The sequence below is a fragment of the Arvicola amphibius genome, chromosome 5 (genome assembly GCF_903992535.2).
Source record: "Arvicola amphibius chromosome 5, mArvAmp1.2, whole genome shotgun sequence".
Taxonomy (NCBI): Eukaryota; Metazoa; Chordata; class Mammalia; order Rodentia; family Cricetidae; genus Arvicola; species Arvicola amphibius.
Window position 1 is genome coordinate 4,541,117 of NC_052051.1, and position 16,754 is coordinate 4,557,870.

At 47.9% G+C, this 16,754-nt stretch overlaps 1 long non-coding RNA gene across 1 annotated transcript; it reads left to right on the plus strand.

Moving 5' to 3' along the window:
• The first annotated feature begins 115 nt into the window (after window positions 1-115).
• LOC119814946 lies at window positions 116-15,205 on the plus strand. Its single transcript, XR_005285481.1, has 3 exons — window positions 116-187; window positions 13,815-14,006; window positions 15,033-15,205. It is a non-coding gene; the product is annotated as an uncharacterized LOC119814946 (long non-coding RNA).
• The last annotated feature ends 1,549 nt before the right edge of the window (window positions 15,206-16,754 follow it).

A 16,754-nucleotide genomic window follows, 5' to 3' on the forward strand; every position in this document is an offset into this window, starting at 1 on the left:
GGTGCGCGGCAGCAGCCTTCTTTAGATGTTGTCCTCTCCCGGGGGTGGGAGTGGGGTGGGGGAGGCTGTAGGAGAGGGATTGGGGGTCTCAAACCTTCCATTTTGCTTCTGTTTCAGAAGACCTTGAAGATGCCTGCTGCTTGGTGACAGAAAGGAGTGTTTGAATGGCAGCCATGAGACAGTCCAGGTAAGCACAAATGGCCCCTGTGGCCTGTCTTGGAGCTCCTCTATGCTGGCAGGCCTCTGAGGCTCTTTGTTCTACACCTCTCCCTTTCTGGAGCAAAGACATTAGTCGGGTCCATCTATTAATTACATTGGCCTTCTTTGCCTCCCCTCCTGGAGCTGTCTCGGAAATTACAAATGAAATTGGCTATTTAGCAATCACAAATTGAGTCACTTCTATGACCAAGACACTATTCCTGGCATTGTGGGGAGATCGAAGTAGATGAGGATGAACAATTCCTGCCATCCAGCAAAATGCAGATCACTATGAGATGCCCCCCGCTATTAACAGACTACCAGTGGGCTCAGAGTAAGAAATTCTACCCTGGTGGGTGAGCAGGGCAGGGAGCCTGAGAGCCAGACTTGGGGTCACAGGCAGAGTTCTTCCAGCTTCTGGGGCCAGGGCTGACTGCTGGTCTCCATTTGTCTTTCAAGACCTAGTCCAACCAAGATTTTTTTTTCCCTCAAACTCATAGGAAGATTGCTTCCATTCTACCTGTTCCCATGTGCAAGGCAATGTGCTTGTTGCTCTGGGCAACAGGTGAGTCATGTGAGTCTGTAAAGGCTTGCAGGCTATTGTCAGAGGTCCTACAGGCACCAGCACATTCTCCAAGATGAGACTTAAGATGGAGTCTGGGTTCTGCTCTGCCTGGCAAGTGGGTCTGGTCTCTCTTGAGCATGTTTTGGACAGTCGCTGGAAAGGACTATTTTGGGAGATGGAGGGCTTTTCAGACTCTCCTTTGGAGAGAGATGAATTGAGGGACTTTGAAGTGCGCCCCACCCCTCACTGTGGCAATCAGTCAGGAAGGCTCAAACCCACTGGGAATTTGGCACAGGGCCCCTCCCTCCTGTCCTCCAAGGGGACTTAGACACAATGCGGGAACATTGGGTTCCTCTCTCCGGGGTGCTATTTTGCTGTTACTCAAGCTCTCTGATCTCCACTGGCTCTCACCAGGAGAAATCATGAAAAATCCAAGCTCCTGATGTCAGGAGTGGGCTTTACCCACATCCCAGCGTAGAGTTATAGTTAGCTCGCCTACACTTCTGGCTGAAACATCAGTGTAAGAAATCACTAGCTCAGAGACCTCTGGTTTTGAATGTCTTCTGCCCCAACTTCTGCCTGGAACTGGTGTCTTGGGGTGGAAATATTGCTGGTTGCTAGGGATCTGGTTGTCCAGAAGGCCCTTGGCCCCCAGCCATCCCTTTGTCCGACTTTCCTGAGTATCTCGGTGCCCCACCCCCACCCCAACGTCAACCACCAGCACAGAGAGCCTCAGCGTGGTTTTCATCTTGCCTGGGGTTCTAACTCAGTTCTCAGACCTGGGGGAAGAGGGAAGCTAGGGAGCAAGGGAGAAGCCTCCAGTCCAGAGGGGAGAAAGCCCTTGGTGGTATCATGGTTCAGGCTCATGCTCATAGGATCCCTTCAGTGTGAGCTCTTCCATCTATGATTAGACCAGTCTCACTTGTCTAGTCCTGAGGCTGGAGTGGGCGGGGACTCTGGAGTGGGCGGGGCTCTTCCTGTGTACCGAGCGAAGTAGAGAAGTGAGGCAGTTTTCTCAGGCAAATGAGACTGCGCTGTCACCAGCCTGTCCTGGTGACTGGACAAGACGGGCCTCGTGCACAGGGATTACCCTGAGTTAGAGAGGATTCCGCGGTGAATATTATTTATTAAAAAATAATGTTTATTTATTAAATTAATTATTTATTTATTAAAATAATATTTATTTATTAAAAAATAATATTTTTCACTTGGTTTTGTTTTTCAAAAGCAGTCTAGTAGACATCCTATCCTGCCCTGTGCCCCCAAGGGTTCTGCACAGGCAAGCTTGTAGGTGTGCGATCTATGCCAGGCTCCCTTTAACCTGCCTTTGTCCTTCCAATGGCCACCTTTCTCTGTGCAACACACTGAGATGTTGCACCGGGTCACTAATGTACAATGTTAAGGTGACGTGATTCCTAGTGGGACCCATGAGGACTTGGCATGGCATACAATGAAGCCTTCCTTACAGGAGTACAATGTAGATCTTTGGTCCAGAAATGAAGACAGTGGTCCCAGCCTTCACTGCTGTGGTGAAAAACCTTTATTAATTGTAGGCCTCTCCTCGTGTTGGCCATGGCTTCCCTCCTGGCCCATCTATCGTCTGTGACGGAAGGAGGAAAAGCCAGAAGGCCTGGGTGGGTGCTGGCCACTGTCCCATGGGAAGGCTCATGGTGCTACTGGTTGTCCACCTGACAGAGGGGTGACAGAGCAGGCAGGAGACCGGCCTGCACAGCCTCCCTCCTGCACACTGGATGCATAATTAGAGAACAATGTGGGTTTAACTAGCTGCCTTGGCCTGCTTTTGACTGTCAGAGCTCCGGGAACGACGAGCTCGAGATGGACCTTGGGAGACTGGAAATTAAGAAAGACTGCTTTTCCCCAGGGTCAGGAAGTCTCCATCTTGTCCCTTTGAAATGTTCTGATCTCTCTGTTATGAAAAAGAGAAAGACAGCCTTGCTGTCTGTGCCGGGGCTAAGAGGCTTTGAAGGACGTTTTCAGCCCTTTGAGTGTTGATGCATCGTGTGGTCTGCACTTTTTTATTGTGATCTGTTTTATTCCTATTGAGTTTGTTAAATTGTATGTCTTCCTGATGCTTCCCTCAGTTGGTTTATAGCCAGGCAATCGTTGTTTTATGCTGAGTTTTAAGACCTGCCAGAGCCTGTGCCTTCCTCCCAGATACTGATTCTTAGCTCTCTGATAGTTTTGCCCATTTATTTTCCTATACAAATTTAAAAACCATTTTTATCAAGTTCTATAATAACCTTGGTAATGTTTTGCCTGGAACTGCATAAAGTCTATAAATTAAATGAGGAAGCACTGTGGTCTCTGCTGCATTAAGTCTTAAGCCTGGAGTCTAGTCTCTTCATTTATTCAAATCTTTCCCACATTAAGGGCTTTTATTTTCTTTATACAATTTGAATGTAAAATGTGGTATTTGATCCTTGAAGAGGTAGCATAGGTAGGTTTCTCAGGCGTTTGATGCGTTGTTGTTTTGTGAACGGGCTGGCTGTTTTTCATTAGGTTTCTGGGCTGTTGATAACATGTTCATGGGATGGTGTTGATTTCTGTACAGTTTCCTCAGATTCTGCTACTTCCAGAATGGACTGATTGAGGCCCCCAGTGGCTCCCCAGTGCATGCTCAGCTGACTTCTGGAGGGGAGGGTGGAGGGCTCAGCTCCACAGCTTGCCCAGCGCTGGTCTGAGGGGTGAGGACTCTCCCTTGAGCTCTCACCACTCCAGCTGGGTTGGGGAAGGTGCTCACCTGACTGGGGCCACACAAACCTCCCACCTTTTGGGATTTTGTTTTTTTGTTTTTCCTTTTTAGAAGGACAGGAAATGATAATTAGAAGTTTGTATGGGAGTGTTTGTTTTGCTTTAAGTTTTTAAATATTTTAAAATAAGTAGGAAATGTTTTAAAAATCAAACTGAATTTTACCGCTTCCCCAGTAATTTAAAATCGAGCTGGTGTTAGGGCATGAAAAGAACCTTACCAGATGTAGGAATTAATGGAATTCCTGTGTCACATCTGCTGATGGTGTCAAACTGCTAATTAGCAGGTGAAACTATAGACATTCACAGTCTCAGGAGACCAAACAGCACACTTCTGGGTGATAGACAGGTGGGGGAGGACAAAAGAAGAAATTAAGAAACTCCTAGAAGCGAGTGGATAAAAACACAACAAACCCAATCACTGGCACCAATGATGCAGTTTTAAGAAAGAGTTTACAGCTCAGTACCTCCTTAAGGAACAGCAAGGTGGCTCAGTCTGACTTCAGTTCCAGAACCCATGTGGCCAAGTTGTCCTCTGACCTCTGTACATATAGGTAGATAGGTAGATAGATAGGTGGATGGATGGATGGATGGATGGATGGATGGATGGATGGATGGATGGATGTTTAAAAAGGATCCTCGAAATTCTGAATGAATAGCTCTGTGATGCATGTCAGGGCCTTAGGCAAACATGAACAGCTAATAACCAGAATGAGAAACAGTTACGTTGGGGCAGAAAAACAAAGAGTTAGTTTTTGAGTAAGATTGGCAAGTCTAACCAAACTGACCAAAAGAAAGGAATAGAAGATCCAATTAAAGCCGGGTGGTGGTGGCGCACGCCTTTAATCCCAGCACTCGGGAGGCAGAGGCAGGCGGATCTCTGTGAGTTCGAGGCCAGCCTGGTCTACAAGAGCTAGTTCCAGGACAGGCTCTATAAAAAGCTGCAGAGAAACCCTGTCTCGAAAAACCAAAAAAAAAAAAAAGAAGAAGAAGATCCAATTAATAAATTTAGATATGACGGTGTAGACAAGTAGAGCAGAAGCGAGGAGATCAGCAAACCACGTGTGCGCGGCTTAAACACATATATTCCACCCATCTGGAAAATCTAAAGTAATTGATTTTGAATTTCCTTTTTGAATTCAAAAAGAAATCTTGATTTCTAGTGCATGTGACTAACCACTATTAAACCCAAATGAGATAAATGTTTTAAGCAAATCTATAGTGAGTAGTGATGCTGGTGTGTAATAAAAGGTCACATGACTAAAAAAGTCTAGGCTCAGATGTGTTCACTGAGGAATTTTACCAGGCCTTCTCAGAGGACCCAAGATCAGCACTTCTCAAATTCCTCCATAGAACAGGAAGGGAGAAACATTGCAAACGCTTTAAGAAACCAGTATTATTGAGATGCCAAAGCTAGAAACACACATGCAAATTATAGACCAATTTTACATGGTTGTAAAAATGCCCCAAAGATATTTGCAAGGACTCGTGGGATGGCTCAGTGGATATAAGCTTGTTGCCCAGCCTGGGGACATACCCATCCACCCACCTACATATTGAAAGGAAAGAGCTGAATTCATCCTTGTGTGGTCCTTCCTCCATTAGTCATGGCACAGGCACACCCCATACACATAAGGCACAAATAAATTTTTTAAAATTTCCAACCAGATTCAAGAAAAGATCAAAAGGATACCTCATCACAATGGCAATAGGTTTCATTCTAGGGAAGCAAGGCTAACTCAACACACAGAGATCTATAAATGTGACATGTCATGTAAACAGACTCATGAGATCATTTGAAACGATGCAGAAAAGATTTGTATTTCCTTTAAAATCTAATACAACATAGGGGTGCCCCCTGCTTCTGCCTTTTTTTGGTATGGTATGTAAACTCTTAATTAGAACACTGAGACCAGAGAATAAGCAGGTGCATCACTCATAGGAAGAAGTCAAAGTTTTGTTTGTAGATGCTATGACGCTACACAGAAGGCCTTAAAAGCCCACCAGCAAACTCTGAGAACTACCAATACTATAAAACACAGCAGTGCACACAAAGTCATACAGACCATGGCAGCTGTGCTGTGGTGACAAACACCAAGGATGAAACTGGAGATGTGCATCTCCAAATTGCCCTACAACCCTTGCAAGAGTCTTTTTTTTTTTTAAGATAATTTTTGTTTTTCAGGGAATTTTTTTTCCTAGCACCACACATTTTATTTGAAATTTTAATCTGAATCTACAAATCCAGAACTTGCAGCTGAGTGCCATCTTGGGCTTTGGTATTCAAATCTTTGGTAAATCTGGGCTGCATTTACTTGAGAATTATTTTGCTCTCATTCTTCTAGATTGTTCTAGTCTATCAGTTCTCAACCTATGGATTATGACCACTTTGGGAATGAACAACCCTTTCACAGGGATCACTAAAGAACATTAGAAAACAGAAATTTGCATTATAATTCATAACAATAGCAAAATTAAGTTATAAGGTAACAACAGAAACAAGTTTATGGTGGGGGGGGGGTCACCACAACATGAAGGACTATTAAAGAGTCACAGAGTTAGGAATATTGGGAACCACTGCCCTAGTTAGTGGTTTAATTAGGCTGCTGTTTTTATCCCTCCCCCCAATTTCTTCACCATTTATGGTTCACTATGTTATATGAAAGAAAGAGGGGGTGTCTCCAATGAGAACACAAGGGCGCAGCTCCTTTTGCTTATTTTAAAAAGCTTTTTCTCTACAGCTGTGTTGTATTTTGTTTTCTCAGTGTTAGGTAGTTGGTGTTAATGGTGATGGCACCAATAAAGGTGGTGGTATTGACTGTGGCAATGGTGGGAAAGGTCTAAAGAGTAGAGGGAGGAATTCAGTGGCCTCAGGCAGGAGGTCAGATGCTGACACATTGGGTTGTCTGTATGAAATACACCTATAATTTTCTTTCAGTGAGGTTTTTGTTTTGTTTGTTTGTTTAGACAGGACTCAGGCAATAGAGTACAGAAGAGCCAGGATGAGGTGGATGCCGTGAGCTAAAGCAGACACTGCCTCTCCTCTACATGCAGTGGTCATCACTCCTTTGCAAGGAGCCTGAGAGCCCTGGGAAGGAGCTCTTCTGTATTCAGAGCACACAGTGTTGGAAACTATCCTGTACTTGGATATGTCAGGGGATGCTTTCCTGGGAAGGTATCCTTGAACACTTGAGCTGAGACTTATGGGATAGTCAGTCCCAGCAGAAGGGATAGGGCAGTCAGCAGAGCTGAAGAACATAGGGTTGAGTTGGGTGGAGGCCATGTTGAATGGTCTTCATTGGCTGAAGCCCTTACTTATCCTGGTGACCAGGAGGTGCCTAATCAAGTTTGTTTGAAAGCTCTGGTATCAGGATTAGGAAGTAAAATGGAAAATCAGAGTTGGTGGCACCTAGGTGTAGCCAAGAGAGTTAACTCTAGAAATATATAAAATGGGTGGTGGTAACAGTCACAGGCTTGGGGACAACATGGATGTGCCAAGGGGGATGTGTGACCCTTTCATTGAGCAAAAGAAATGGGGAGCACAGCTATGTGTGTGATAACAGTGCCTCTCACGTTCCCACACTCTGAGCATCCTCCTGTTTTAGTCTGGGAAAAGAAGTACTCTTTGGCCCCACAGGAAAAGGCATCAGATGATGCAGAGATGACTGAATCTGGCCCTCAATGGAGATGCTCTGATGGACATAGAAGAAACCCTAGTGCGAAGGAGCCACCTCAAGGGGCGCTCCACATTGGATCTAGCTTCTTGGACTTCCACAGAAGTTCTAGAAATGGAAGGAACCAGAACAAGTCTTAGCTGCCCTTAGTTTACCCATAAGAACACAAGCAGGAAGAATCAGCTTGTAGGCTGTCTTCCTAGTCTGAGCTCTGTTTGTCTCAAGCTTGCATGCACCAGGTGAAGAGTCTTCGAGTGGAGACGGAAAGTGAGCCCAGGCTCACATGCCAACCCTCTTGATATCAGATCTATTTTTTGTCCACAACCAAATGGATAGTTCACGGTTCCACATTCCTTTCTTGATCACTTTAGAACTGACATTCCACTGGCTCCTTATTGAAGGAAGCAGGAGCTAGAAGCGCCTTGGAGGCTAGAAATAGAACCATACCATGCCCCGGGTAGTCAGGCCTAGCCAAGTCCACACGACAGCCGGAAGGACATAGCCAAGGTGAAAACTAATGTAGTTTAGTGACTTTTTTTTCCTGCTGGCAATTCAAAATCTATATCCAGCTCTAAAAGCACCAGTTATTACTTAAACTGCTCCGCAAACTGTGGAGTTGAGGTGCAAGAAAGGTGAGCGCCTGCATTCTCTCAAGATGTCTGCCCCATGAACCCATGGCAGACCAAAAGCTCTCCCAGGGACATACAGTTGTCTAAATGATATGTACCATCTAATAACCACACAGTGCCACGCAGAGCTAATGCTCACCTCTGTGCCCAGAGTCTGCGTGGGAGAGGGCTGGGGTTGTTTGCTTTGTCTGTAGGGCCAGGTGTGACCTGGGTTTAATCACTCTTTAGCCACAGAGAAGTGTTAAAAGTGTGCAGCTTGGATTTCAGAGCTTTTCTGTGAAGAAAAAGGGAGGGAAGATACGGGCAGGGTGGTGGAGGGTGTTCCTTCTGGGGAAGGGGTGACAGTGGCAGCTGCACTCTAGCTTATGGGTTCAATTTCCTTTCCTCTAGTCTTGGTGGTGACCCCTGGAGCACCCTTAACAGTACTCTGCATAGGCGTGCGCCTTCCTCCTGTGATAGCACTGGAGCCCAGAGGAGACTTCCTCTGCTAATCCTGGATCTAGACGTGTGAAGCCGGGACGGGCCATAATTAAAAGAATGCTGCTCACTTAGGCATCCAGGTCCTTGTCTCCAGCCCCACCCTGCTGCCTCTCCCCAGACACTTCTGAGTTAGTCACGGTGTAAGTGGGGCTACTTTATAAATGCCATGTGACGCTCTAAGACATGGGTGTAGAGAAAATAGAGAATATAATGTTATCTTATTACTCTTAATGCATTTAGCAGAGAGTGACTTTGCTCGGCCACGGCTCCTTTACTTCTCTCTTTTCATCATGTATTTGTGTATGTGGGTGTGCACATGTACAGATTTCAAAGGGCAGACAGTTTGTGGGTTCTAGGAATGGAGCTCAGGTTGTGAAGCTTAGCAGTAAGCCCTGATGCTGGCTGAACTGTCTCACCAGCCTTCCTCTGACTTTCAGGCCAGATGTGAGTGTGTGACCAGGTAGTCCACACTGGGGAGGAGGAAGAGCTCCCTTTCCAATAAGTGTAATTGCAACCAGGATAAATGACTTGGGCCTATTTTCCTTCCTTGACATTTGCCTCCTAATAATACACGGACAGAAGTCATCGTCTTGAGGGACTTGGATGTGACATTTGCTGTCACTGTGCATGTTTGCATTGCAGACAAAGCAGCCTTATCACAAGAGCTTGCCCTTGCCCTCGGGCTCAGTGAGCTGCTTCCCAGAGTACTGCGTGCCGGGGCCAGCTCTGCTTCTGGCCACGGTCTTGTCAGTCTCATAGCGTGGTATCTGTCCTCAAGGCCCTTGGGTTTTCAGGATTCAGGTACAAGGAGGTAGACTTCCTTTACTTTATGTTGTTTGTCTGTGATGCCAAGAAGATTTGCCTAAAAATACTGATTTGTCTTATGGCCCAGGACTCCTTGCACAGAGAGCCAATCATGCCTGCATGATGGACCAGAACTATTGACAGCGAGCATGACGTAGACCTGACTGGACCTAGTCCCCAGGTCACAGGGGCGCTCTCTCTCTCTCTCTTTATCTCTCTCTCTCTCTCATCTTTCTTTCTTTCTTCCTTCCTTCCTTCTTTCTTTCTTTCTTTCTTTCTTTCTTTCTTTCTTTCTTTCTTTCTTTCTTTTTCTTTTTCTTTTTTTGCTCCCTGTGCCAGAGATAGACGAATCCAGGGACTCGGGCATATGAGGCAAATGCTCTGCTACTGAGCCACCATCACTCTCTGCCCCCAGTGCTAAAATTTAAAAGCGTATGTTCAGCCTGTGCCCTCAGGTCTGGATTAGTTGGAGCCATCTTGGGTTATCTGGTGAGTAGGTAGGGTGGGGACTTCACTCTTCTCTCCATAAATCAAGAGGTGCCTAGGAAAGGCCTCTGTGCACAGGTCTCTCTTAGGGTTTCTAGAATCCTGTTAGCATGTGCACTCGCTTAAGCTTGGTAAGGAAGTTTTTAAATACACCCAAGTGGAGGTGAGCTCAACAGCCCGAGTGTGGCTGTGGTAGCATCTGCTTGTCTCCCTTTCTGTCTCTGCTGACCGGCACCTCTTCCTCTCCTGGAGCTCTGCAGGTGGGTCCAGAACACACAAAGCTCGCCTGGCAGTGTTGGACAGCAGTGACTTTCCTGTTCTCAGTTCATGGTTGTTGCCCCTTCTTGGTTCTTTGGGAGAGATGAAGAAGCTGTCTTTTTCTTTTCCTTGCAGAGAGCAGATAGGGGAACTTTCAAACAGCTTTCTCCTGTGCTTGGTGACATGTGGCACTCAACTGGGTTGGGCACTACCTTGGGCCCTTAGGCCGTTGTAAACCCCAGGACTTCCTTACAACTACTTCTTGCATTGGGAACCCCTTGAAAGAATTTGGAGAAATTAGTCTTTGGCAATCTCTGTTTTTGTCAAGGCCATCAGCACATCTTCAGCAGCAGGCATCCAGGCAGATTCAGCTGTGCTCCTTTGGAAGAATGTATGGTAGGGACATTTGGAGTCCGCATGGTGACAGTTGTTACTGCCTGTGGAAGGAGTCTGGCTGAGCCAGCTGCTAGGCCTCTTTGTATTTATTAATAGCAGGGCCATGGGGCCCACTGGGGTTAGAAGCCAAGGAGAAGGGGACAGCTGTGGCGGACATCACACCATGCTTTAGGCATGTGCTCCCATGTCACAGGCATACAGATGGCCCGCACCTTGTCCTGCCGCTCAAAACGCCCCCAGTCCCCTGCTTGACTTCTCCTTATAGGGGCAGGAATGTGGAGCCATCCATGGGGTGAAGGAGCCAAATTAAGATAGGCTGACTGAAAAAGAGTTGAATGGCCTGAGCTGCAGGTCAGCAAGCAAGTGTGTTGGGAGCCAGGCGTGTGGAGCCAAGCAAGACAGCAGTGTCCAGGCAACTGGGAGCATTGGGTCCTATGTGGCAAGGGGAGGCAGGTGGTTTTAAATGTCATAGGCCAAATGGCAGCTTGGTTGGCAGCAGGCTGGAGTGATGGGATTTGGAGGACACTTTTGCTATGCCTAGATATGGTCAGGAGAATGGGGCAGGATTAGGGCCTGGGCACTGCCTAACCTGTGAATAATGAATAAGCCGGAGGTGCCAGGGACAGGTGAGGAACACTGTAGCAAGTGCGGGTCTGAGGGTAGACAGAACAGACTGGAGTGGAGAGGGTAGAACTCTCAGGGAGAAAGCCTATGGATTGGGCCCTGTTCTGGTGTTAAAGAGAAATGAATGCTAAACTCAGTACCCTGTTTTCTTCTCTAGAACTCCAGGGAAGAATCTGAGTGGGTTCAAAATGAAATCAACCAAGCCCTGGGCCTCAGAAAGAACTACCAGCAATAGCCCTGGTGATAAATAGTATATTTGAACACCTACCATTGTAAGGCAGAGTTAGAGACCACCCCTCCCTCGTCCTAGTCACCTCAATATGTGATGTTACAGCCACACAGTTTTCTTCTTCCTTCCTTTCTTGGTCTGGATAATAATAGCTCGTTGACTAGTGTTTAAATACTAGGTTTTTTACCAAAATCCTCAGATATGTAACTTAAGACATAGAGGAACCTCTGGTCTTCTGGACCCGCCATCCTCCTGACCACAGATGGCCCTGGGCAAGGGGCGACTGCCCCCTGTTGGTCCGCTGAGATGCCTGCTGTCACCCAACCCTGTCACTCATCTTGAAGAGGGAGCCTTTGCCTCTTCTGAAGCAAGCACAGCTGTTCTTGTCCCAGGAATATTGGGCCCTTGGAGCTAGGCGAATACCCTGTAACTGACTTGTTGGCTGTGCCCTCTTGACTTTGCTGTGTCATTGGTCTAGGAGGCCTGGGGCTTGGTCATTGACACAGACTGTGTCTGCAGAAGGGAAGGCCAGGGGACTAGAGAATGAGTTTCCATGGGGGCTTTGGATAGGCTTAATAAGCCAGCATGGCTGCCCAGTTCCCTCCTTGTGACTCCTTAGTAACCTGGCCTGTACCAGAGTCAGGTAGTTAGCATGGCAACATAACATCTGTGCTGTCTGCCCCTGGGCCTCCCTCCACCCCAACTGGGTGGGGACTGGCCTGGCATAGAAAAGCAGAGACATCATCAAGAAGGTCTTGGAATCTGGAGCTTGCCTCTCAGCTCATAAGCAAATGAGAAGAAGGGGTTGAGGCTGGGGAAAGGGACCCTTGGGTGGGTATCAGGTGGCCCCAGGTTCAGCTCTATTCTTATCCCTCCTGGGTTTCCTCCGTTTCCTTGGCTGTACAGCTCACTCTTGCTTCTTGGGTAGTGCGAAAAGAACGTCGTTTGCAGCTCCGGCTCCGGAAGCCTATGCTGTGTCCTGTGGCGCCCTGTCTCCTGCTTTCTGCTCTGCGCTCAGTCTTGGGATTCAGAGGCCTTCATTCTTATTGACCTGTTTTGTAGTGTCTGCAGTGTGGAGTCCCAGACCTCAGGGGGACTCTATGTTAATTTAATTACTGAATCTTCATGGCAACTTAAAGAGGAAGCTTAACTACAAGAGAGGTCCTGACTTGCCCAGGGCCACACAGGTGGGAAGGGGCACAGCCTAGCTTCTAACTTAGGAAGTCAGTTGACTTCCAGAGCCAGTTTCTCAAACACTGCTCTCTGCTGCTTTTTGGAAATGGAGGGGCCTTTGAGGAGGGTCTAAGAGGAGACTGGAACTGAGGTGGTGTCAGGCCCTCAGGAGCCTGCCCGCAGCAGGCCTGAGAGGGAGCTGGTTTGGAATGAGCTGGCTGGAGCTGTACAGAGACATAGAGAGGGAGGCAGCTAATTTTCCACTCACTCGGGTTGGGGTCTACACTTAGAAGCACTGAGGGCTACAGGGAAGAGTGGCAAGGAGATAATTTACCTCAGGTGAGGCCTAATTGACCCTCATGGTTGTCATGCTACATGCAGGAGGCAAGTGAGCAGAAGCTTAAGGTTGATTGGAGCTGATGACTATCTGGGCTACCCTAGACCAAGGATTTGGGGGATGTTTGCTGAAATGGTAACGCCTGGGAGAGGCTTCTCTGGGGCTTCACTGGCAGTGTAAAGAAGGACCCTCATACTTGTGGACTCTTAAGCCTAAGACAGAGCTAAGGCCATAGGCTGAAACAGTTTTGAACAACCACCCCAAGTGGTAGGGAGATCCCAAGGTGTCCTTGGGGATGGTGGGGTGCACTTCTAATAGCATTGGCTCAGCACCTTTGAGATCACATCTTACCTTCTTGGCAGCCTGGAGAGCTGAGAGCTGATAGGTGGGAAAGTGTTTGTGCATTTGTATGGCCAGTGTCTGGGCCACATGTCCAGTGCTTGAGGAGGATGGCAGGCCTGCTGAACATCTCCAGGTCAGGTGCACTGGGAAGCTGATACCCTCAGAGGGGACTCTAGGAAGGGATCACCTTGATCCTCTGGGGGCTCCAGTGGAGTACAAAGTACCCCAGCCCTCCCAGTAGGATGTGCACTAAAACACCTTCTCCGAGAGCCTCAGCATAGGACTCCCGGGACCCTTCTGTCCTGAGCTCCTCTTAGGCGTGGTCCCATCCTCAGTTGTTCAAGCCATGTCACCTGTGAGTGCCTGTGTTTGCTGTCCGTAATGGGGGTTGTGTGAAGGATGGGCCTCATTGATTCATTTGTTTCTGTCCCTTGTCCTTGCTTTGCTGGATCAGCTGGAGGACCGTGGCTCTGTCCTCCTCTGCTTGATCTTTCCTAAACTGAGAAATTACATCTTCAGACTCGAGTTCCCGTGCTTGCCTGGGAGAGGGCCCTGAAGAAAAGGGTTCTGGAAAGATGATTTGTCTAGGATCATGGACAAAGACCTTAGAAGATGACTTCCAAGACTATTTGTTAATGACCTGTATTCCCTCATTAAAAAAGGACCCATATTTCCAAAATCATGACTCTTATGTCTCACATGGTCAAACAGTAGCCCAAAGATTGCCCATAAATATGTCTTTTAATGGCTGTTTGGCCACTAGGTCAGACATTAAGTCGAAGAACTTTATATGGCCGTATCTGTTTTGTTTATGCTGTTAATACTCTCCGCCCCATTTTTCTCTTGTAAGCATCTTTGGAGCCTTCAGCCCTGTGCTCCCTTTGGATCCTTGCCACTGCGGTGTGTGGTGTGGAACCTCACAAAGGCCCCTTAGAGATTGGAAAACTGCTCCGCTTCAGTCTCTTGTATGTGGAGCACAACCTTCAATCCTGAAGGGAAGGTTTGCTAAGCAGGAGAGCTCCGGGGAGCTCTGTCTCCTGAGGTAAGAGTTGACTATCACCTTACCCAGACCCAGTACTTGTGGGGCCTTCTGAGTAGGGAGGTGGATCTTGCTGGAACATAGACCCAGCAAGGTGGCTCCTTCTCAGAGCTGTGGAATCTACAGGGCTTCAAGAGACATCGACAGCATGGGGGCCCAGCAGAAGAGGCCCAGGCCTTTGGCAGAGGAGGGCTGTTCTTCCCTTGGATTTTATGACTGGGAGGAACTAGCCTTCTCTCTGCTTAGGAGTGGGCCAACAGCTTCCAGAATGTTCCTGGTTATACACAGAACTTGTCCTCAGAGGTCCTCTTCCCTGTCAAGGTAGCTGATGATAGAAAGTGCCAGAGACAGTTGTATCTGGAGGTCATCGAGAAGTGGGAGGGTCTGTCACAGTACCTGGAGCCTGCTGCTCAGGCTACCACACTCACATTTCAAAGCCATGACCCGAGTCCGGGCTCCTCGGGGGGAGGGGAGGGACTTGCGTCGCTGAGCAGGCTGTCCAAGGTTAGTGATCATTTTGGAACTTGTCCAGAAAGAGAATCTCTTGGGGCCTTGGGATTGGAGAGACAGAGGGAGAACTGGGAGGGCCCAAGAGGGGATCTCTGTCCCTATGCAAACAGAATAGCCTCCTCGTGCAAGATAACTGGAAAGGACCTTTCTGGAGGGCCCCCCCTCAATCCTGTTGTGCTCGCTTCAGAGGGTTGGGTGGAGGCTCTCCTGAAGGTGTCTGCAGAGCATCACACTCTAAGTAGACCCTTGTTGTTCTGGGGATTGGCTGCTGTCCTTGACCTGGTCCCTCCTGGCAACCTCTGCCAGGCTATTCCAGCCCTGGTCAGTGCCCATGCTGTGGCTGGTTCAAGGCACCAGAGACTTTGGCCCCACCCTGTCTGCTGTAGGCTGGCAGGGTCTGGCGACCTCCTGCATCCCTTTCAGGGAGACTTTCCACCGCTCCTCTGCTTCCTAGCACTAGGCCTGCCGTGATATGGGTGGTTTATTTTTCATTGATGTCCTTTTCTTTCTTTTCCACAGGACTAGGATTGAAGCCAGGTCCACACGTGAGTGCTCTACCACTGATCTACACTGGCAGCCCCCCTTTTTATTTATTTTGAGACAAGATCTCACTGAGTTGCCCATACTGGCTTCAAACTTGGAACCCTCAAACCTTAGACTCTTGAGTAATGGGTATTATAGGCATGAACCACTGTGCCCAGTCTTGAGGATGTCTTGGTTGTTAACCACCTCTGTAAGAATGAGTTCTGGGGCCCAAATACCCAGCTTTATGAGTTGTTAACACCATTCCTCTCCGGTATACAGCACACTATCTGCCTAATAAACGTGTGAAGAAAGATTGATGGATGTCACATTCTCTTATGTTCCCTGCGCGCTGCTCAGCTCTGCTTCCTGGGCTTTAAAGAACACGAGTGTGGTCCTTTTTACTCGTTTTGGTTCCTCTGCTTCTAGCACAGACTTTGCTTGATTTTATTTCTTAATGTCTGTTACCATTTATTAGATTAGGCTCTAGTGCAACAGGATGGGAGCATCTTTCACTGAGAATACAGTAAACCCTGATGGGATGGGTGGATACCTGACAGATCGAATGGGTGTATGCATGGATGAATAGATGAGTACCTGGATGGATGGATGGATGGATGGATGGATGGATGGATGGATGGATGGGTAGGTGGGTGGGTGGGTGGGTGGGTGGGTGGGTGATGGATGGGTGAGTGGATGAGTGGGTGGGTGTGTGGGTGGGGGATGGATGGCAGGCGAGAAATTGAAGATTCTGACACAAACAGGAAAGGTTAAGTTTTAAAGAGCATATTGGCTTTGAAGCTCAGCCGGGGGATTATTTATCAGCTGTCTTGTGAGCAGAAGCTAGAGTAAGGCCCTCAGCCCTTAGAGCACATGAATTCTGTAAAATGTGGTTTCCTTTGGGAAGCCAGCGTCCAGGAGAAGGAGGGCCCTGTTGTGCTGGTACTGTTCCCCAGCGTTTCTGCACACTTTGCTTCCTTCCTTTCTGTTGTTGCCTGTCCCTCATCTTCCCACCCTCATCCTCGTCTGTAGCCATTGTCCTCACAGAGGCAAGGCTCTCTCCTGGGTGTTTCTAGTGGGGAGAGGACCGTTCAGGAGCTTTGAAAATCACCGTATGTATCAGGAAAGATGCTCTGGGAGAAAGAGGAATGGCTCCTGGCAGCTGCCCTCTTCCCAAGGATCCCCGGGGTCCTTATTCACGTGTATTCTTTGTTTCTCTGGCCACTACTCACATGAGGCTGGGCTGGGGTGCCGTGGGAACTGAAGCCACCTTCTTGGCTTCTGTTCACTAGATATCAGTAGCCATTGCCACTACCCAGTCATGGCAACCAGAAACTTTAGATCTTATCCCAGAGCCTACTGGGGACAAGTGACTCCAGAGGAAGAACATGGGCATTATTAGCTGCACAGATTTTTACCTTAACTTATTTACAAATTAATTCAAAGTAAACAAGTTGAAATACACCAAACATCTGGGTTGTCTCCGCTCCAACAGCATCAAACTGTCCTGCAGGTTGGGGCAGTTAGTGCTCTGTGACCTAGCTAGGGTCCTTTGAGGAGAGAGGGTGTTTACCTTCTTTCAGAGACAGAGGGATAAAGAATAACTCACTGGGTGTACATCCACTCCTGGAACCAATGAGATTATCAAGATTTTGGTAAAAATGCCATTTACAAACTAAAGGAACCAACCTCCCACTGGAGGAAATGGGTGATTCTCAC